Here is an 18,709-nt window from a genome sequence, read left to right as displayed (position 1 = left end):
TATTTCCAGACTGCATTAAATAAACATCACTCTTCTTGTTACCTCCTTCTAATGATATCTTGCATGCAAATTCCTCCACAATCCTTTAGCATATACCCCTGTCACGTTTTCTGATACAGCAGGGAAACCAACCTGATCAGGGTAAGAAGGGCTAAAAGTAGCAAGTTAGTTCCCATTTATGCACAATGGGCAAATTTGCAACTGGGTAGTAACCCACAGCAACCAATCAGTGAATGGCTTTTTTTCAGGCACCTGCAGGTCAAACAATGAAAGCAATCAATTCATTGGCTATCATGGGTTATTGTCCGGGTGCAAATTTACCCAGTGTTTGTGTCATAACAGAAGGTATTCATATGGTTTGTGCCATACTCGTAGCCTTACAAAATTTAACTTTTTTGTCACATAAGGTATTATAGGTGGAGACAGCCAAAAAGCTCATTAATGCCCTGTAGTCAATTATGTATCCAGAGCTGTTGGTTTAATAGCACAGATACAGCCTAATAATTAAGGGCCGTATATCCAAACTGGACGATAAGCTCTTTTGATCTTGTTAGATCTCATCAGTGCAGAATACTGAAACATGGCTTCTGAGAAGGTTGGGCACAGAAGTAGAGAAACCAACCTGCTTAGGGTGAAAAGGGGTAAATGGAGCAAAAACAAGACAACGCAAGACATGCAATGTAAAGCCTTTTGACATGTTCGGAAGGATCTCTCCCTTTCGTGAAACAGAAGTCCCCTGCCAGCAATGGTCGGGCCCCAGATCTTTCTGAAGCTGCGCTGACAAGGAACCTGAACACTACAGAGATAGAACGGAAGTATAATGCAGACAAGGTTCAGGAAAAATCACGGTCTAGGACTGGCTAGAAGTCGATGCAGGCAACAAAAAAGCAAAGGCTTAAAGGAGAATTCGACCCATTTGTAAAAAACCGAGTACCTCCCATCCCAGGTAGACCTCCCTCCTCCCCCCAGGCTAACTGCCCCCCCCCGGGAAATGCCCCATACGCTATACTTACCCCTCGGCGCAGATTCTGCCAGCGGAGTTCCACGCATCCATCTTCCGGGTTCTCTGTAAGCTGACTGAGAGATCAGTATTTCGGCACATGTGCAGTTGTAGCAGTTTGCTGGTTTAAGACAACTGCGCATGCGCGGAATTACACGGATATTGGCGATCTCCCAGTCATCTTACTGAGGAGCCAGAAGATGGATGCGTGGAACTCCGCTGGCATAATCTGCGCCGAGGGGTAAGTATGGCGTATGGGGCAGTTAGCCTGGGGGGAGGAGGGAAGGAGGTCTACCTGGGGTGGGAGGTACTTGGTTTTTTACAAATGGGTCGAGTTCTCCTTTAAGATGGCCATACATTATAAGATACAATTGTTTGGTGAGGAAAATAGATCAATCTGATCATTTGCCTCTTGAGTCAATGATCAGATCATAATTGTTGCTATGCTGCAGGTCAGATCAAGGACCTCATCAAAGTACAGGTGCGGACCTTGATCCCACAGACAAATCAAACCTGCCCAACATCAGGATGATTTTTACTAGATATCGGTCGGATAGGCGTGTCAGAGCGTCCCATACATGGGCAGATAAGCTGCCAAAGCGGTCTGACGGGCCCAACTCGACAGCTTAAATATGCCCGTGTATGGCCTGTGTAAGGAAACTGCTAATACAGAGCCTGGGGTAGGTATCTAGTAAATGATGAAACTGTAAATAAAAAAAGGAATCCAAGGTGGTTCAGTGCACAAGACTGACACAACAGCATCATTATGTGCCTTCAAGTGTCATGGCTTGAAATTGAGCACTGTCAGAGGGGCACTCCAAAAGTGCAGCCCTTTCCAGTGTCTTCATTTCTGAACCCACAGATAAATCTTTATTAAAGAGAGTGGAAGGGGCACCAAAAATTACAGTAGTAGTAGCTTTCTGACATTTCATGGTCTCGACTTAAACACCACCTAAGAATAGCTTTCACCATGTCAGGCCATAACTACAATGTCATGCTAGAAAAAAAGTAAACGTTAAGCCTTAGCAGTCATTTTAGCTGCTAAATATTTCATGCTGCACTATATCCTGTGTAATTATTTGACAAGTATTAGGGAACAGGTGGAGTTCAAAAGAGATACCACATACCTCCCAACATTTTGGGAATTTTTTTGTGACCACACCTCCTAATTACCATGTCGATTTTACAAAATTTGGCAGGTTATGAAAGTTTGAACACATTTCTGTGGTTTTCATGTGTTATTACAGTTTTGATAATGAAGATGAATTGCCCTATCAACTGTGAGTCTAAGTTCTCCCAAGAGACCTGCTTATCTTAAACTGTATCTAAGTATCTATTCTAGGCTCTCTGCCAAAAGCCAATTAAGTTAGAAACTTTGTATCTTTTTCTGGCTGTTCGGTGCAGGAGATCAAAGAGAACCGTGGGACATTTTAGTAACAAACCTGGGATGGGACTGCGGGTTGAGCTTTTAAAATTGGCACTGTCTTGCGAAAAACAGGACATTTGGGAGGTATGATACCATATACAGATGCTGATTGAAGAATAACAAACGAGAAAACCTTTACAGGAAATTTTTTTACAATGTTCATTAAATGCATACCAGAATCAAAATGTGTATAACTTGAACAACATTGGTAAGACCAATATTATTTTTTCTAAAAATGGGTCAGTATTATTCACATAAAACATTAATAATACAAATAAGAACAGTAAAGCTAAACGAAGAACAATTATGAAAAATAATCTTGGAGTGCAAAACTATACTGTTTAATTCAAATGAAAGCAAGGCTACATCAAATAATTACAAAATAATATTAAATTCCTGTTGACTGGCATTTTCACCTATTAGCAAAGACATAATTACAAAAGCCTTGTGGGAAGCAAAACAGGCTGGATGCAATTATTTGGTTTAGGGTAGAAGAGAAGCTTTGGGTGTTGCAGGATTCATGTGTTTACAGATCACACAAAGACAAAAAAAAATTCACAGTTTTATTTATGTTTTAAATATGGTTAAACATGAGCGGACTGGAAAATCCTGTTCTACGTCTATGATAAAATTTGTGAAATGGGGGAAGGGATGAAAGTAAAACACAGAAGGATGCTGGAAAATCAAGGAGAGAGAGAGAGAGAGAGAGAGAAAGAAAGAAAGAAATAATATATATATATATATATATGCTCTACCACAGCTTTGTTTAGGATCTCATGTGGGTGAAGTGAATAGACTTTCTGCGGGTCACTAGTAAGAAGTATGCAGGTTGGGAGGTGTGCGTTGGTGTGTACTCATTGAAAGTCATAATAGGTGTCCATTAGCGTGCACAATAAGCAGGATGTGTGCTGGTATTATCAGGCAGCCAGGCAATCACTATATACACACTACAGCTAGCATCATGTATAGGAAATGTTATAGTAATATGTCAGTGAAACCACTTTTGCTATTAACTGAACATAATTTCCTTGCTGTGAATGGCCCTGTCATCCACACATTGAATTGAATTGCCTAAAATGGCTCAAGGGAAAACTTGGGACAATACATTTTTTTTTAAAAGGTGAGTCACTTATAATTGTGACTAACTGCAATCATGCATTATGTATCATGTGCTATCAAGGAAACGTATCTGCAGCCAGTATGTACCTAGCACACAGTTGTAAAGTATGTTACAGTATAATACAACTTACAAATAAGCTGCTACATCAGTGTGGCCATAATGTCTTTATGAGAAGGGATGGAAGAAGGGAACTACTAATGGCCCTCTACATTTTGCAGTGGGTACACATGATGCAGACACTGATGGTTTTTAAAATAAAAGTTTACCCTCAACATTTCCAACAAAGTTGTTCAGAGGAATAGCTATGACAGTATATGCTAGGTATCTCTCTGTATGGGCTATAATACAACAGTATGCTTTCCCTGGTATGAAGAATCTTTGGCCTTGTTTGCCTTGATATATACCCTTAGGGTTGGCACCTATTTTGTTTGGGGAAAATGGGCAGGGGGCGGGTTGGGTGATGTTGGGGGCGGGGCAGTGATGTTGGGGCGGAACAGATGATGTAGGGGCGGGACTGATGATGTGGCGATCAGCTGATCACTATGTCATTTACTTCAATGTGCTGTCTGGATTTCCTAATTTGGAAATCCGGACAGGCAGCCCTTCCAAAAAAACGGGCTGTCCGGATGAAATCCTGACATGTGGCAACCCTATATACCCCCCAAGTAATGCACAACTCACTGCCTACATAACAAGTGGTGTGATGTGTGGGCACTGCTTGAAAATACTGAATTGTGCAGTGCATGTGACACACTATATCAGCCATAGGCAGAGCATTTCCTATGCTTTGATTATTAAGGGTGTTTAAACCTTGATATTCTTCCCTTAGACCACAACAGAGATTAAATCCCCACATGTGCTATAGCTATAAAGCTGTAGTACAAATGTTGAATCTACAGCAAAATAAAGCATATTAAAAATAAATATATTTCCCTTTGAATATTTCATTTAGACAAATCCATAGGGAAAATAAAAAAGACGGTATACTGATGCTTTAATGATCTCAGACTTGTAATAAGAAAAATATGGAAATTATTATCGATATTATTTTAGCTTGGCGGCTCAGATAAATTCCTCTAACTTGCTTTGTATGAGATCATCGTTTGAAATACTAGAGCACTTTGCCTTCAGTGCAGTATCCCAAATTGTGCTAGTAATTAGAATTTAAAGGTTACCAGTATATCATACAATTGCTCTTGCCGTATGGGGATATATAATGCAAAGAGAAATAATGATCTACACATAACAGAATCAAGTTATTAACATATTGGGGGTCAGCCACGATAGAAATAAAACACCCTCCGGTGTGTACTTTTTTCATGAGTCTGTATGCCTTAAAAACCCACCTGAATTTGTATTTTTCATCTCCCATTTTATTTTTGTTGGGAAATGTTACCATACCCTTCCACTTAATATGCAATCCCATGTCTTTAAATCTAGGACAGCCAAAAGCTGATGTACTGCAGTGAGACAGTAATGAGTCACAACCTTGCCCAATCAGCATGAGGTTTTGATCTTGACATTGTGATCTCTCTGGAAAGAAGTTTTGGAGCTAAAATATGTGAGATGAGGCAGATCTATGCCAGAAGAAAGTGAAAACAAAAGCATAGATTTTGCATAGTAGTACCTGTAATTAGAGCTGGCCCAATATTCCTCCTCCTTCCTCGTGAGTGATACTGGGAATCTGTACAAGAAGAGAGCTAGATGTTTCCCCTGTAGTACATTTACCCATATAGGGACCCCCATAGTCAAAGCACAAAGAGTTAGTTAGTTAATCCTTTTCATTTAGCCACCATAGTGAATGGAACTAGTGCAGCAGGCCTGACCTATTGCTTGGGTAGTAATCTCTGTAGAATTGTTTGTACTTCAGTCATGTAGTGAGTTCCCTGCATATACTGTATATATATTCTGAGTTTGGATCATGGATTACCAATCGGCCTCCATGACACCAGCACTGAACCTCCTCTGGATTTAAAGAAGCCTTTCTCAGCCCCAGCATTGCCAGCTAAGGATGGATTAAAGCTGCCAGACTGATTCTTTGCACTTGTCTCTCTCACAGGGTCTATTCTCATTTTAATATTGCTAGGATTTGGAGACACTCTGCTGTTACACTCCCCAGGGGGCCTCATTCTGGTGTTCTAAACTCTGCTTACACTAACTTGGTACCACACAGACCCATAGGGGTATATTTATCAAAGAGTGAAGTTAATACTGAAGTTCCGCCACTAGAGTGAAATTCTGCCACTCTCCACTCATTTCTATGGGATTTTTATAGGCGTATTTATCAAAGGGTGAACTTTCACTTTCACCCATTGATAAATACGTCTTTCAAAATCCCATAGAAATGAATTGAGAGCTGCGGAATTTCACTCTAGTGGCGGAACTTCACTCTTTGATAAATTTACCCCAATGTGCACTCACTCAGCATTCTAAGGGTCCATCGTTGGACCAGCTTTGTACCCAGTTGTACTGGTTTAGGCCTATATTTTTCAAGACAAATTTGCTCTGGTTATTCAGGGTAGTAAGCTGATGCTTGTGCCGCAGAGTTCAAATCTTATCCAAATCAGTTTTGCCTGGGATGTTGTAGGACATTCACAGTTAGTACAACTTCAGTGTTAGTACAAACAGAACTGTATTTTCTCCCCTCCAGGACCCTATCTGCAAGGAGCATGCACGTATGCCGGGAACTCTTTTGCCCATATTGGGGAAGGATCTGTTTGTTGGCAACCTTGTCATACGTGTGGATCTTTCAATGTATGGCCAGTTTAACAGTAAATATATATTGGTACTTAACAAATACCTGCAAAAATTTCTAGTCTAGGGGCGGGGTGAGCAGTCGCGCGTCTATAAAACCGAAAGTCGAAAGTGTGCGCGGCCCGCAAATGGGGGAGCGAGGGCAGCCCAAACCCGTGAATATTGGCCCGCACATCACTAATTGCCATCCATTTAAATTTTATTTAAGGGAATATAAAAGGACAGTGTTCAATACTAAAAAGTGTGTATATTCTCTCTTTGACACTTGAACAAACATCTTTTTTGTCCACATTACCACATGCATAATGGACATCTGATACTAACAAATTGACTGCCCCTCCTTTTATCTTTACTATGATTAAAAATAGTTAATCAGTTAATTGTTAAGAATGATGATCTCTGATTTCTTTATACAGGGTGTATATATCAAAGAATGAAAGTATTACACTCTGACAATATAATATTTTCTAACATTAAAAGTCTTCCTAGCAGCTTTTTAAAATTCATCATTGGAAAAAACACTCTGTGTCTGGGAGAAGTTTGTAGACTGATGCCTCTAGGGTTAAGAGAGGATATCAAGGACGCTTGCAAAATATGGGCTTGGCTTCTAGGCAGGTTAAAACCTATCCCATGAATTTCACAAATACAAAGAAACCTGCTGTACAATGTGCTTGTATAAGAGCTCTAGGGGATTTTAGTCATAGGGGGGGTCACGTTCGACACACTCTCTAGACAAAGTTTTGATCCCGCTTATTATTTTACATTATCTTATTCATTTGCTCAGACGGGTTGTCCAGTATGTACACTATTGCCTAACCATCTGGGCACATATACAAACTGGGTTTGTCTGCCCTTACATTAAATCTCATCTGCAGAAGCATTTTCTTATCGGGTGCATGAGGTACCAGATGATGCTGAAGTGAGCATAGCCACAGCTTACTTCCGATCAAAAACGTCTGTTTTCATTCCAAGGTGAATGAATCAGTATTATTTCCATCTATTATTGGCATGGTCCAATCAGACAATCTTTAACAAGTTGTCCCAAACTATCATAAAAGTCATAAATGGAACTTGACCAGCCTCCTACTGTGTTGGTCTCACTTAAAGGTAAACCACCCATTTAAATTATAAATATATCTACTAGTTTCATGCCGTGCTCTCTGTAAGAAACCATACACATTTATATTTAATTTTGAAAATTATATTTAATTTTGAAATCTGACATGGAGCCAGACATATTGTCAATTTTCCAAGAGCCCCCAATCATGTGACTCTGATAAACTTCAGTCACTCTTTACTGCTGCTTTGCAAATTTGAGTAATATCAACCCCCTCAGCAGAACAATCGGAAGGTAACCAGATAACAGTTCCCTGGTAGATCTAAGAACAGCACTCAATAGTAAAAAATCCATGTCCCACTGCGACTCCTTCAGTTACATTAGGAGAAATAATAGCCATAGTGCAGCACTGGCACTTTCTGAAAGCACATGACCAGGCAAATGGACCTGAGATGGCTGCCTCCCCACCAATATTACAACAAAAAAATATATACTTGTTGGGTTAGGAATTTTAAATGGTACAGTGAAATATTTGCAGAGTTAACAGTGTAATTTAGAAATAAAAACGACACCATAAAAATCATGACAGAATCCCTTTAAGTTCTATTGAAGCCTGGGCTCTTTCTGCATAGCTATTTACTTACAAAAATAAACCTCTCAGCAATAACGATCAACATGACCTACAGATAACTTTTAGGGGCAAATTCATCAAGGGTCGAATATCGAGGGTTAATTAACCCTTGATATTCGACTGGGGAATGAAAATCCTTCGACTATCGAAGTCGAAGGATTTTGCGCAAATACTTTGAAGGATTTTAATCCAACGATCGAAGGATTATCCTTCGTCCAAAAAAACGTAGCCAAGCCTATGGGGACCTTCCCCATAGGCTAACATTGAGCTCGGTAGCTTTTAGGTGGCGAACTAGGGGGTCAAAGTTTTTTCTTAGAGAGACAGTACTTCGACTATCGAATGGTCGAATAGTCGAACGATTTTTAGTTCGAATCATTAGATTCGAAGTCGTACTCGAAGGTCGAAGTAGCCCATTCGATGGTTGAAGTAGCCAAAAAAATACTTCGAAATTTGAAGCATTTTTTCTTCTATTCCTTCACTCGAACTTAATGAATGGGCCCCTTAATGTACATTCATATTATAAAAAGTAGTTTTTTTAGTGTCAGTATCACTTTAAAATCTCAGACGGAGAGGAAACAGGGCAAGGTTTCTGCAGCATTTCTTGGCACAACATCTATGCTCATCAGTGCAGCTTGGGAAAAGGTAAAGTCCACTAGTTTTGTATTTCATGTTTACAGTAACCATAATAGTGCATGTGTCCAACTGTTAATTAACATTAGCATGTCTCACTACCATATAGGACAGTCTGTCTAGTACAAGGCTTGGGGCTCAGTTTGAAAGAGACGTCAAGAAAAACACATATTTTACCTAAAAAGGCAAATTAATATGCTGCTTTTAAAATAGTCCTATTTAGCATTAAACAAAAGCTTTGAGCATACGTTATCTGCCAACACTTCCACTCAAGGGAACAACAACCACACTTTCCCTATCTATACTGCAAAAATAGTAAGGAAACACTTCCCAGTGGTTTAGCTGAAAGTGTCATTTAAAATAGAAAATTGTACCTATTTAAAAAGATATATTATTAGAGCAATGGCACATGGGGTGACTAAAGGCTCTTCAACAGTCACTTTTTTTGGTAGCCTGGAAACACAACACCAAAGTGCCCAAAGCAGCCCAATAGACTTTAATGTAAATTGTCTGACAAGCGCTCATGTCAGTGACCTGCAAAGTAGCCATGGGGGCTTTATCAGGTTTCTAATGTTTGACAAGTGCTTGTAGTTAATTTACATCGAGTTGCATGGGGTGCTGCTTTTTTGGGCTATTAAAAAATACAGAGCTTAAAGGGGACCTGTCACCCTAAGAAATAATTTCAAATTCTTTTCTATCATGTTAGTTGAGCAAAATAAACTTTACTTACACTGTATTTACTATTTAAATTTGGTTTCCTTCTGTTTTGGAATTATACAATCACAGCAAGCAGACAGCTGCCATTTTGTGGACACGGTTATTAAGGGAAATTGTGTATCACCCCAAAATCTTGTTTATGAACCAGAATGAGGGACCTAATGTCCATGTGCAGTGCGGTACACAATTATAGAGCCTGAGGAGGGAAGGGGGAATGTTAGGAGAGCAGTGACATCTAGGAAGTGCTGAATGGAAAGTGAAAGTAATTGACTGCCCCTCCTCTATGCCACGGGCATAGAGGCGGGGCAGGTAATATTTGATTGACAGTTTAGATATTTAAACACCTTTATAACATGTATGGATGTTTTAATGAAAAAAAAAATTGGGGTTCCATATTTAATTTGGAAAGGACTTTCATCATGCAGTTTTTTATGTGTAGATGACAGGTCCACTTTAAAGAAGCCCAGTGCGATATAGTGGTATTTTTTTCCACTTGTGATTTCGACTTAAAACACTGCCCAATAGAAAATTATTTACACTCAGTCAGCGTGGGTGGCAAAACTAGTGTGATGTAGTACTTAATGGCTACTGTAAACTCAATGTCCCCTCCAGGCCCTTCTTATTGGTAATTTTGCTTGGAGCCCTTTTATTGAGGTGTAGTAGGACTGTCTAACTTATGGCCATGGTCCTCAACAAGAGGTTTCATGAACATCTTGGGACAGCAGGTTGAGCATAACTAATGAGTGATGCTACTTTCTCCAAGGCCTCCTACTATTACGGTGTCACATTCACAGTCCCTTTCCTATAGATTGCTGCCTGCAATATTTTTTGTTGAGTTACACAAAGAGTTCCCACGCTCTTTCCACAACGTCTGTCAGTCCTGCTTGGGCAACTCTAAAGAACCCTGACCACAAAGCAGAAATTCAACCTCTTTATATACAGGATTTGCTGTGAATTTCCTTCGAATGACTGGGCACATAACCAGTAAAAATGCATTTGTGCTGCGCCCATATATCAACGATGACAAACAATCAGCCCTGTCAGCAGGCTCTCGGAGTGTACCAACCCCCCTCTCTCCCTCCCTGTTCTTCTTCCCAAGACTCTTGCAGGTATATCTGTGTTCCAACCTGCCCACACAAACCTGCTTTCCCAAGGGGGGTGGGAATAAAGAGAGCTCTGAAAGGAGCAACCAGGGATGTGTCTGAACCTGCTGAGCCCATGAAAATAAGAGCAAGGAAGGCACTAGACCCTTTTATGCATATTCAAACTGAATAAATGGACCTTGTACTAATGTACTTTAATACATGCATGATGGGGATTTTATGTGGTGAATTCATAAAATACCCTGGAGGAATTTAGCCTTCTGTACTTGTTGGTCTACTGCAAGTAAAGTCATTAGAAATATACATGTAAATATATTTATACTATATCTTTTCCAAAATGAAAACCAGTTCTCTTCATCAGGCTGCAGTGCTCCAAGGTTTGATTATATTTAAAGGTTGCTATATGCAGGTAACTTATTGGAGCCCATTCTTGGTGGATTCAGCTGCTTATTGGTACCTGTATGGCGGAGGTCCCCCACCTTTTTTTACCCATAAGTCATAGTCAGATGTAAGAAGAGTTGGGGGAGCAGCACAAGCTTAAAAAACGTTCATGGGAGGAATTAAATAAGTCTTGTGATTTGTCATTTGGTAGCCCCTATGTGGACTAGCAGCCTACCAGAGGCTCTGTTTGGCAGTACATGTGGTTTTCTGCAGCCAAGACCTGCCTCCAAGCAAGGAATTCAAAAATAAGCACCTGGTTTGAGGCCACTGGGAGCAACATCCAAGGGGTTGCTCACAAGCTATTGGTTGGAGATCACTGTTGTATGGGCTCCTTATGATGCCCTCTATAGTTATTACATGTTTAGCGTAGGGATCATGAATGCTACGAGGGGGGGGCAACTTGCTTTAAGTTGCCTCTCTGTGTTTGACTTTGATATACATTTGCAGCCCTCCACCTTTGGCTGAAATTTCTGCAGCATTTCAAGGAGACAAGAGAGAAAGAGGGGTGCTAGAAGAAATCATTGAACTACCCCACAAACAGGACATCATTACTGCACAGGAATACTTCTGTATATATTTCTCATTGCAGAAGCTAACTGTGCGTTCACGTGTGTCTGTAGGGATCACAAAAGTAGAGTAATTTTACCCCAGAGTTATATTCCAAGGCAACCAATTGTAGTAAGATTAATGAAAGCACGTTTGATGCGTTGCTATGTGTTAACACTCCAGAGACACACTGCGAGTCCCTTGCATAAACTAACACAAACAGCAAGTTTTTTTGCTGCAGTTACAGGATGCAATTTGCATGTGTGTTCCCAAAAGCTCTGTACAGTCATCATCATTTGTTGTGTTCCCATGTAGGCGCTTTGTTTACAGTGTTCCTTACTGCAGAGAGAAGAACAGCAAAATGGCATTTGCAATGAAAAAATGGGGCATAATGGACTGTGAAAATATTCATGTCAGCAAATTCTAGCATTTTATATATTATAATTCAACACCCACGTGGCATATATCTGGGATCTGCAACCTTGCACTTCACTTATTGCTGAAATACAGCTCCCACAGGTTGATGATCCCTGAAATAAATGAATTTAAAATGAGCAAAAGATTATAAAAATACGCAAGAGGTACAATAGGTGATGTTAAAGTGGATGACGTTAATTGTCTGACTATGGCAGGGAAATATTGCATGCTTTCCAAAAGTCTTTTTCAGCTGACAGTTACAGAGAACTTTTACTTAGTCGGCCCAGAAGGCCCTGTAGGGACAGGAATGGTGTTGTGCAGTGTGTGAAGCCTAGAATGCCAAACAAATGAAGGACATGGTAACAAATCGATTTTTTAAGTCCCACAGAGGCTATTGGAGGTGCCCTGCTGCTGAAGTAGGAGATTCCTGGCAGACTGGAAAAGGTGATTATACAAAAGGATAGCTCCTGTAGTTCTCCCATTCAAGGTTCTGTACCCTTAACCACATGCACACACATAGTAATATATGTACAGTCAAAGGAAGCTGAAATCATTTTTAGCATTCCCTATTTATAAATGGTTCAGGGGTCTTGAATGAAATGCCTCCAAACACCTTGCTTTGTCTGATACCACTGACGCATATGCACTTTTATATATCTGAGTTTTCACACCATTAAAAAAACTGTTATTATACAGGATTTAACATATGTTTCTTTGAAGCCACATGCTGTATATCCATGCTTTTTGCCTGAATTTTCTTTGTCTTCAGTCCAGTGCTGGGCAATGGTGGCCACGTCATTCATCCCCCTCCCACCCCCGCGCAAACGAGGATGTGTGTGTGCAAACAAGGGCGAGCGGTGCATTAGTTAAAGGAGGAGAACGTTAATCAGCAGCAAATGTTCTTATAAATCAGCACTTACAGCAAAATGGTAATTTAGGCATTCTCTCTACAAAAAGTTGTAATGGAAGGGTGCAGTTTTTCCTAAGAAATGTGTTCATTCATTATTAGCAGCTTTAGGTGATTTTGTATTTTATGCGGTTTTGTATTTCTGTTTCTAAACTTTAGAATTGCAGTGGGTTAAATAAAATGTTTATCTAAGGCATTTGGTGCAAATGGGAGGCATGAGGACAAATGTTGTCCCCTCCTCCCCTTTTAGCACTTTAAGACACAGTTTATAAATTGGATTTCAGCTTGCCAGTCTGAGGCTGGACAGTTCTGTGTGACTTCAAAAGGATTTCCCATCCCTGCCTCTGGGAACGCTGCTTTAATAAGCTGGTTAATCATGCCAAAAACATCTATCAGAGCAGAAAATGCTACAGCGGCAGTTTCTTATGAATGGACGACCGATAAGTTTCTTCTTCAGAAGTGCTGCCTGGTCTGGGAGGCAGAAAAGAAACATAATATGATACCCACAGGTGCTTAAACTCTTACTGACAAAAGGAAGCACTTTCAGTAATGGGCAGCGGTCAAAGGTTGCGTGTTAAGGTCAAAAGAGGAATCAAATAAAAATGTCTTCAAAGTGAAAATTCCAGTTAAAGAATATTACAGCTTGGAGAAATTCCTGAGATCTTTGGGTTTTAATTACAAAAGCTTCCAACCATCTTGAAGGAACAGAGCGTATCTTGAGTCCATCTAATTTTTGCATTATGGTGATTTCTTCAAAATTCTTTTTTTTTCTTCTTGGCAAATGAAATAACGTAAATATTATTCTGTATTAAAAAAATGCTGAAGACTATATAGGAATGGAATCAAGTCTCCACTATGTGGGACATAAAGTTTCCTCTGCAGCTGTCAGTATGAGTGAGAGTTGTCACTTGATCTTCTACGCCAAACTGAAAAAGGAATTCACAAACATGTACTGAGACATAGAAACCAATCAGCATTTAGCTGTAATTGGGCTACAGCCTCTAGAACGTAAATATCTAAGATCTGGGTATGCAGGATAATGTTCCTTTCCACACCCCTCCAAATTCATCCTCTTCATAGCCTAAACTCTGCCCTGCCCCTTTGACCCTGTTTATTGTAAGTCACTACACGGGGAGACATCAGTCACATACCTTTAATAAACCTTAAGTAATTAAAAGAGGTTTCTGACACTGAGAATGCAGAACCAGTTGGCTCTCCTAGTAGAAGCTTTATGCTTCTGTTTCACTACTGTGGGTCAAGTATGTGAATACCACAGCAAATTATGCCCTTAGGGTTGCTGCCCTACACTATTTTTGTTCTGGTGCCCCCTTCCTACTGTAGAACTTGGTCAGATATTAATTGGGTTAGAAAGGGTTGTAAAATATCAGATGACAGCATAAGGCTATGGAAGCATTCCCCTCTCATCAGGTTTGCAAGGGGCCCTTGTGTAATACTATCATTGTGTCGGGAACCATACATTCTTATCAACCAAATTCATCAACCACCCTGATAGGCAAGTCAGGCAAAGATACGTTCATTTGTTGACCCTGCTAAATGAGAAAATCAGTCAGTACCTCACTAAATCTCACTAATTTCTGGTTGAAATCTTCCACTTGTGCGCATGCAGGTGGATGTCATTGTCAATATGCCATTTGTGACAAGTGCATAAACCAAGTACATTTGGCCTTTTTTTAAAAAAAAAAGGTAGGGGTACCGGCTGCACCCTTACCCTGGTAAGACCAGACCACATTATAAAAAACAATAAATAAATTAAATAACTGCATCTTCCACAACCAATCTCTCAATGAAGACAGCCTACTTGGTGTGCAAATGAGTAAACATACATATACTGAGATGCAATTGCTTTTGCCTAGCATGTATTATCATGAATTTCCTGTGCAGTTGCTTTGCTCATGCTTAAAAGGGGTGAACAAGTAGATAATAGGGGTCACTAGGGGTCTAGCAATAGTGCATCCCCTAGTGCTCATTCTTGGAAACACTTGCGCCCCCGCCCCCCCGGGCAGAAGGTAAGGACAGGGCCCTGATATGGGCAGAACATCCTACTGCTTCATACTTTGCATGTCTGAATGGCACGCAAGGTAGAGTCCGGTAGGGAACGGGCAGGGGGAAGCCTATGAGCCTCCCCCGTGGATTCTACGATGACTAATGCAGTCAGAGCTGGATTCAAAATAGAATGCAGAGGCCTGTGGCCATTAGCAGATGGGCAAACACAATGTGTAACTGCAAAAACAAAATGGCAGACTGCATCCTTTTTTTGCACTTTGGCTTTACAAATGGGGCATAATTAGTCAGCATAGGCCAAACACTTTTGCACATAATGCTAGTTAGTAGAATTAAAATGAACATAGGCAATTACTGGCCCTTTCTAAGAGATGCTGTATCCGTCAAAAAAGCTTTAATTTAACAGGAACGAACACAGCACCTACACAGAAAGCAGGTTATATCAGTAATCCTCTTTCAATGCAAGTCAAATATTCTTCTTAGTCTCATTAATTCATTGCCATCTGGCCCATTTGACCCATTCATGACACATGATTTTAAACAAAACGATAATCCATGTGGTGTCTTGTTAATACCTGAAGCAGTCAAACTGGTTTAAGCTCATTCAAATTAAATGAGGTTTAACCATGAGAAAAACGCATCAACTCATAAATGTAATTCAGCACTTTATCCCTAAAACTACCGACCTGAGGATTATTCTGACAACTATAGCATTATAGCCCTTGTCCATATCTGAGTGGATGAGATTGCTTCTGAATATGAGACACTTAAAGGAGAACAAAAAAATTAAAATAAATTTGGTAAAAATGGTGTATTTTACATACTGAATATGTAGCCTAGCCTAGACATTCAGCAACCCTATATCAGTAATGATCCAGACCTTCAAAATTGTGCACAGAAGCTTTCCATCTTTTGATGTTGTTGTTGCCATTTTGTGAGTATCAGTGACACTCTCATGCTCAGTGTGCTCTCGGTGGCTATTGACCAGCTAAGCTTAGTGACGCTTCCTTACCATTACCTTTCTTAGGGACTGGGAATCAATGTTTCGCTGAGTACTGGGAAATGCTTTCACACAACTATGGTTGCCTACCAACAGCAATGTATCATCAATTCATTCCATGTACCTGATATGCTTAAACCGTCCGACTTTACTCTTCACACTTCCCTTATTTCTGAGAAAAATTTACAGTATGAAATTGGTGTTATGGCCTCCTGGATACACAAACACACTGTGAAACTGAGCAAACATCCATAAAAATGACAAGAGGAGGACATGCAAGGAACTTCTAAACTATGAAGCATATCACAACAACATAAAGTATAAATGCACAAAAGAACCACCAAGCCTCTATAGTCTACCAATTTCCTTGTCAGAATATATATAATACTTTACAGCGTCATTTCAAGCCTTCATTAACCCCACGCAGCATGGGACTCATTGAATCATTAGTGCTCACCATTTCAGATAGGTGTTGAAAGCATCTATACCCTATAATATTTTTTTTTTTTACAGCCACAGTGTAGGAGTGACTTTCCCACAATTTATGTACCATTTTATAATATAGAACTGTAGTACTTCCCATTTAAATCTGTTATTAAATTTCCACAGAAGCTAAAAGGAAGCACTTCTTGGGGCATATATTTTGGTTTAATTACTTTTTCTGTTTATTTGCATTTATGTGTGCCTGGGACTTTGCATATTGCCTGTTTAATTAACACAAACCAGCTTCTCAACTTAAGTAGGACTCTTTTGGCAGTGTTCCCATCAGTGTAATTTAAACATACAACTGGAGTCTGTCTTTTTACTACAGGGTAAAATTTCCCCATACTGTTGAATCATTGCACAAAAGATTTTTTTAATGTAGAAAATGATGTCTTTTAAATGCAAGCAACTCATTTTATGTGTGCATCTGCTCTGTTAAACTAGGGGTTAACATACTATTTATACCACACTCCTGGGGACTCAATAATGAATTGAGAACAAGAATCCATTATTCTGGTGTGCAATGCCAAATATTTTCTGGCATACCGGCATCCCAGAATCAATGCCTGCGTCACATACAATTCATGCAACATTGTACACTTTGTTTTGCACAAAGCACTAGGAGTAAAGTGGTGCCAGAGGTGTTCCATAAGTAAAACACATACCCCAATTGCTTGTACGTTATACGTGAGCTGCAAGGCAAAGCTGAATCACTGCAATGAGCAGACAGAACCTTGTACTTCATGCCTGCTCAAAGGATCTGTTCTCCCCTTGGGTGTGTATGTTCAGAGCCTCCAATGTCAGAGGGGACATTTAATACTCATATTGTTATGGTGATAGTGTCTGGCTAAGGCCGATGGGAGCTTTACTTTATGGACAGCAGAAAGAAAGTGGACTGCCCCTTACTAGATTACATCCCCTTTTTCGGTTGACCACTTGTACAAGTATGCCAAAAGATTATTAAAGCCATTTTAATTAAACAACAGCTTTGACAGATCAAATCGCACACACACACAGAACTGGAATCTCTTTCAGAAACAATGTGTAAGTGTGTTGCCCTTTTCCAATGCAACTTTGCACAAGAATATTGTTTATACCTCTGCAATAGTGGGAGGTGCTGGGTAGTTTTCTCTGCTTAACCAAGATGTCATTGATCTAATTGTAATTCCACCCTCAGTATAGAAAGGATGGAGGGATTTAACCACTAAACAAAAGAGAGACAGAACAATTTCCCCAAGGGAGGAGATGGGTGAAATGTCAAGCCAAGGACACTCTGAAAATTGCAAACATTCTGACCTGTAGCTATCACATTAAACTTTGTGACACTTATAATTAAAGGGGTTGTTCGCCTTTGAGATAACTTTTAGTATGATGCAGAGAGTGATATTCTGAGAAACATCACTATTACACTACTCACTTTTGTACTCACTTTTGTAACTTCCATGACTCCCTGTGCTCTCTGAACTTGTACAGCCACATTTGCAGTAAAATGGACTTGTAATCATGAAAGACAGAAAGAAGGGAGAAATGATAAATGAGGAGGAGGAGAAAAAGGGGGCGGGTGGCTTTCCAAAATGAATGGACAAAGAGGGACTTAAGCTGACCATACATAGGGAGATCTGCTCGTTTGGCAACATTGACAAAAAAGCGTATCTCTCCCCAATATGTCCACCTTGAGGTGGGCGTAGGGTTGCCACCTTTTGCAATGGTGGAGACAGGGCAGGAGGCGGGGCTGTGATGTCAGGGGGCGGGCCATATGTTGGAGTGTCCGTGCCGTCAGGGGTGGGGCTATGACACGGCGATCGGCAGCTGGACGATCGCGTGACAATTAAGGGAATCCTTCAAAATACCGGGCTATCCGGGTCAAAACCGGACAGGTGCTAACCCTAGGTGGGGAATATCGGGCTGATCCGGTTGTGGGCCCTAAGGCCCAACATCTGGATGACAACGAGAAGAACAAGGACAGCATTAACGGACCAATGCTTTCCTCGATCCGACTTAAACCTGCCCAATCGGCATCTGCCTGACTTTCTGCGAGAAATCGATTGGGGGAAGCCTGTCGAAGGGCTTCATACACTGCCCAGCAAGCTGCCAACTTAATCTGTCAGCAGCTTATGTCTGTCTATGTATGGCTTAAGGCTCGGACTGAAAAAAAAGCATAAGGGAAAAATCCTTATGCTTGTGACTGAAAAGGTAAAGAAAATGCAGCAAGGGGGCATATATATTTAGCAGGACTTGGAATGTCTGTAATGGTTCTGGCTGAATTTGGAAAGAACAAGGGGACAAGTGAGAGAGATAATGGGAGGAGGGACATTTATGAGCACACTCTCTCCATACCTTACATGGCATGCTCTGACACCAACAAGATCAGACTTTGTTTGATTAAAAAAACCGAGAAACTGAGGAGTAATTAGTGAAAAGAGGAACAGTGGAATAAAGGGAGAGGGTTAAAAAA

General features: G+C 40.4%; 1 protein-coding gene across 5 annotated transcripts in view; it reads right to left on the bottom strand.

Moving 5' to 3' along the window:
• nectin1.L (nectin cell adhesion molecule 1 L homeolog) overlaps positions 1 to 18,709 on the bottom strand; it is a 107,186-nt gene that overhangs the window by 66,774 nt on the left and 21,703 nt on the right. Inside the window, exon 1 of one of the 5 annotated variants that reach the window (XM_041569231.1) lies at positions 43 to 200. The exons of the other annotated variants lie outside the window; for them this stretch is intronic. The gene's annotated coding sequence lies outside the window, so the exon portion shown is untranslated. Of the gene's footprint in view, positions 1 to 42; positions 201 to 18,709 lie in introns of those variants that run through there. 5 annotated transcript variants of the gene reach the window in all.

This window comes from Xenopus laevis, chromosome 7L (assembly GCF_017654675.1).
Source record: "Xenopus laevis strain J_2021 chromosome 7L, Xenopus_laevis_v10.1, whole genome shotgun sequence".
NCBI classification, from domain to species: domain Eukaryota; kingdom Metazoa; phylum Chordata; class Amphibia; order Anura; family Pipidae; genus Xenopus; species Xenopus laevis.
Note: the sequence above shows the minus strand (reverse complement) of the source record. Positions and strands in the feature narration are given on the sequence as shown.